The sequence below is a fragment of the Oncorhynchus mykiss genome, chromosome 8, assembly GCF_057628025.1.
Source record: "Oncorhynchus mykiss isolate SJ-2025 chromosome 8, ASM5762802v1, whole genome shotgun sequence".
Taxonomy (NCBI): Eukaryota; Metazoa; Chordata; class Actinopteri; order Salmoniformes; family Salmonidae; genus Oncorhynchus; species Oncorhynchus mykiss.
The window spans coordinates 15,932,836-15,937,854 of NC_143029.1; the positions used below are offsets into that span (position 1 = coordinate 15,932,836).

The 5,019-nt window shown below is 43.2% G+C and overlaps 1 long non-coding RNA gene across 1 annotated transcript; it reads right to left on the reverse strand.

Moving 5' to 3' along the window:
• Positions 1-242: 242 nt before the first annotated feature.
• Positions 243-2,582, reverse strand: LOC149981404 (uncharacterized). The gene is made up of 3 exons (XR_016497608.1): positions 2,238-2,582; positions 1,624-1,794; positions 243-1,527 (listed from the first exon to the last, which is right to left on the reverse strand). It is a non-coding gene; the product is annotated as an uncharacterized LOC149981404 (long non-coding RNA).
• Positions 2,583-5,019: the final 2,437 nt, after the last annotated feature.

Consider the following 5,019-nt stretch of genomic DNA (forward strand, 5'->3'; position numbering starts at 1 on the left):
GAGGGTTTCTGTTGGAAACGGTTTCTCCCACAGCTGTTCAGTGTTACATCATTAGTCATCTGCTCCATAGAAAGTGTTACCGTACAAAGGCCCTCTATGGAGGCAGTATTTGGGGGGCGTCGGTTCACATTAGCGGAGGGGAGGTGGAAGAAAATAATATCTATTTAATTACTGTGAAATGGCTGTGTTGTCTTATCCTTTTCACCACCTCCCATTGACAAAAGGCCAAACCCAATGTCTACATGTTATTTTGTTTTATTTCACCTTTATTTAACCAGGTAGGCTAGTTGAGAACACCTTTATTTAACCAGGTAGGCTAGTTGAGAACACCTTTATTTAACCAGGTAGGCTAGTTGAGAACAAGTTATTATTTACAACTGCGACCTGGCCAAGATAAAGCAAAGCAGTTCGACACATACAACAACACAGAGTTACACATGGAATAAACAAACATACAGTCAATAATACAGAAGAAAAAGTCTATATACAGTATGTGTAAATGAGGAAGGATAAGGGAGGTAAGGCAATAAATAGGCCATGGTGGTGAAGTAATTACAATATAGCAATTAAACACTGGAATGGTAGATGTGCAGAAGATGAATGTGCAAGTAGAGATACTGGGGTGCAAAGGAGCAAGATAAATAAATAAATACAGTATGGAGAATGGATAGTTGGATGGGCTATGTACAGGTGCAGTGATCTGTGAGATGCTCTGACAGCTGGTGCTTAAAGCTAGTGAGGGAGATATGAGTCTCCAGCTTCAGAGATTTTTGCAATTCGTTCCAGTCATGGGCAGCAGAGAACTGGAAAGAAAGACGGCCAAAGGAGGAATTGGCTTTGGGGGTAAACAGTGAGATATACCTGCTGGAGTGCGTGCTACGAGTGGGTGCTGCTATGGTGACCAGTGAGCTGAGATAAGGCGGGGCTTTACCTAGCAGAGACTTGTAGATAACCTGGAGCCAGTGGGTTTGGCGACGAGTATGAAGCGAGGGCCAACCAACAAGAGCATACAGGTCGCAATGGTGGGTAGTGTATGGGGCTTTGGTGACAAAACGGATGGCACTGTGATAGACTGCATCCAGTTGAGTAGAGTGTTGGAGGCTATTTTATAGATGACATCACCGAAGTCGAGGATCGGTAGGATGGTCAGTTTTACGAGGGTATGTTTGGCAGCATGAGGGAAGGATGCTTTGTTGCAATATAGGAAGCCGATTCTAGATTTAATTTTGGAATGGCGATGCTTAATGTGAGTCTGGAAGGAGAGTTTCCAGTCTAATGGAGGTGATCTACTTATTCACTGCCATTGCAGTCAAACTGAAATAATTAAATCTCATCTATTCTCTTAAATGTAACAATATGTCTGTATCAAACTGCTAGTTGGACATCCTTGACCGTAAAGTCATCTTCTAATCTTCTTCTTCTAGTCTTTTTTTGGAGTGGGGTTTGGTGAGCAGCTCAGGGAAGCCTGTGTGATCGTCCATCTCTTTCATACCATCGTCCATCTCTTCATCACCAAGCACATGGATCCTGGTGAAAAGTAGTTCACTATTACAGGAATAGAGTTCCATTTGGGACACAGCCATTGTTTTTTAATTTACAACTGACAATGAACAGGTACTTCACCAGAGGCATGACGGATGGCTGCCAGTCAACACTCTGCCACCTGCCCATGCAGGTGATGATGAACGCCGCTTTGAGGTTTCTCTCCTCCACGAATGCCAGCAGGGAGCCCAGCAGCTCCTGTCTCGGCCCCAAGGGCACAGCGTGGACCCTGAGGGCCGAGCCTGCAGATCCCTGAGAGAGAGAGAGACATGAGAGATGAGAGACAAGAGACTTGAGGGAGACGTGAGAGAGAGAGATGTGAGAGAGAGAAAAACGTGAGAGAGCGAGAGAGACGTGATAGACGTGAGAGAGAGAAAAACGTGAGAGAGCGAGAGAGACGTGATAGACGTGAGAGAGAGACGAGAGCGAGAGAGAGACGTGAGAGAGAGACATGAGAGTGTTTTGGGACTCCGAATCATATACAGTCGTGGCCAAAAGTTTTAAGGATGACACAAATATTAATTTCCACAAAGTTTGCTGCTTCAGTGTCGTTAGACATTTTTTGTCAGATGTTAGTATGCAATACTGAAGTATAATTATGCAATAATCTGAGACGGCGCTCAGAACAGTAGCCAAATTAGCCGCCATGTTGGAGTCAACAGAAACCAGAAAAGACATGATACATTTTTCCTTACCTTTGATGAACTTCATCAGAATGCAGTCCTAGAAATCCCAGGTCCACAATAAATGCTTGATTTGTTCGAAAATGTCTGTTATTTATGTCCAATTAGCTACTTTGGTTAGCGCGTTTCGTAAACAATTTCCAATGTCACAAAGCACGTCCACTATAACGTGACGAAATGTCATAAAGTTCCGTAACAGTCAGTAGAAACATGTCAAACGATGTACTGAATCAATCTTTAGAATGTTGTTTACATATATCTTGAATAACGTTCCAACCGGAGAATTACTTTAGAATTACTTTAGATGAGCAGTGGAACGCAAGTCCTTCCCCTGTGAACGTGTCTGGTGAAAGCATGGTCCACTCATGGCTGTGGTGACTATTTCCTGTGTCAATCGACCCCCCTTCACATTAGAGTCATCAGACAAAGTACTATTGACTGCTGCAATGTAGTGGAAGGCGTAGGAAGTGAAAACTCATCCATATCTCGCTGTAATTTCAATGAGACCATGGTTGAAAATCTGCCACCTCCAGAAAAAAAACAGGAAGTGGAATTTCTGTTATACTCACAGACATAATTCAAACAGTTTTAGAAACTTCTGAGTATTTTCTATCCAATACTAATAATACTATGCAAATATTAGCAACTATGACTGAGTAGCAGGCCGTTTGATATGGGCACCTTTCATCCAAGCTACTCAATCCTGCCCCTGCAGCCATAAGAAGTTAACGAGGGAATCACTGACATGATGTCAGCTGGTGCTTTTGTGGCAGGGCTGAAATGCAGTGGAAATGTTTGTTGGGGATTCAGTTCATTTGCATGGCAAAGAGGGACTTTGCAATTAATTGCAATTCATCTGACCACTCTTCCTAACATTCTGGAGTATATGTAAATTGCCATCATACAAACTGAGGCAGCAGACTTTGTGAAAATTAATATTTATGTCATTCTCAAAACTTTTGGCCACGACTGTACAGGGAGGGTTGAGAGAAATGCCTAGAGAAGATACAAAAGTGTAAGACAGAGAGAGGAGTTGCGAGTGGTGTTTTCTTTCAAAACATAACCTATTTTCCAATCATTTGTCCATCTCTTGCTTCACCTCATTGGACTTGTCAATCCCCCTTGTTTTACTTAGAGCACCTCTGACAGTCAAAAGGACTGTGCTGGCTGGGCCACCTGGAGCCTTGTCTTTTCAGCCCTGTCCTGGACTGGTGGCCAGTTGTACCATTGTAAAGCGCCCAAACTTGATTCACTCCCTCCCAACCCCTAGCAGCCAACGCTTCTCTCCCCTTCTCCCTCTGTGGCCACACTATTGCTCTAGGCCTGGCTTGATTCAAAGATGTTTTTCAGAGTCATTGACCCCTAGAAGTCCATGAATTAATCCATTAATTCACATGTTGGGTAAAGGGGAACAGAGGGAGAGGAAAGGGGGAAAGGGGGAGGAGGATAGAGGCGTGGTCTGCAGAGGCACACTCGCTAGGATGGTGGTCCATTCAGGTGCTTAACAGGATCATTATGGTTAACTAATACGAACCTGACCCCGTAACCTGCAGAAAAGACGTGCCGGTGTATGCAAATTAGTTTATCACCTGCTGGGGCAGCAGGGTAGCCTAGTGGTTAGAGTAGCAACCAGAAGGTTGCAAGTTCAAACCCCCGAGCTGACAAGTTACACATTTGTCATTCTGCCCCTGAACAGGCAGTTAACCCACAGTTCCTAGGCTGTCATTGAAAATAAGAATTTGTTCTTAACTGACTAGTTAAATAAAGGTAAAAAAATCAAATCCACCTCAGTGTATTCACCAACTGATTCCACATCATATCCTCATTCTGCTGGTGTTCAACAAGCCTGACAGAGCAGCTCTGTGTTTCCAGAAATAAACCGTATCATCAAAATGCTTTTCTTAAAGCTGTCAACAGCTAGCCTCATTCAACCAGCTAGCTGCACATCCTGATACACAAACGGAAAGGAAATGTGAGCATAGCTATCAGTCAGATTTCACCAGGATAATCAACAACAAGCCTTTATCTATAATAAATCATACTGTATTATCATAAGCCAAAGAGTTAGTACTGGAAGGTTAGGATCCATCCTGTAAGGGAGCCAGCCTTCAGAATTAGTATGTATGTGGTTCAACTCAGAAATCCACAACCATGGACCACCTGGCAAGCAGCACATGACAATAAAGGAAAGGGAGGGTATTCTGTCTTTCTCTCTTTCTCCAAATCCTTCCTTCAAACCAGCAGGATAATTATGTTTCATCCTTTCTTCACCCAGCAGGAGAGAACATTCCAGAATGCAACATCCGTCCAGGGGAGGATGAGGGGAGGAGTCTGACTGGATTAGTGGACAAGAATGAAAGGAAAAACATTAGCTTCATTGATGCCAACGTGAGCATTTGTACATTTTAATGTATTGTAACGACCCTGGGTCGTATTTTGTCCAATCATTACTTAGCCCCTATTCAATCATTACAGGCTATTTATCATATCATATCATAATATTTATCATGGATGGATGAAGTGGGAAAAATCTATACATTGCTACTGGTCTTGACTCTTGGCTCATTGTAGGCCAACCAGTAAATAAATAAACTGTTAGAGTAATATCAGGGATGGTCTAAAATGGATCCAACCCTTCACAAACACAATCAGGGGACATTTGTTTGAATCAAAACAGTGATTGTAACCCCGGCTTTGAACCCAACAACTTCCAGCCTCGTCAGAGCAGCATTGAGCAGAGCTCAAAACACATCTATCACTGTCTCCTGCTCATCTAAATACCAAAATCCCCTGG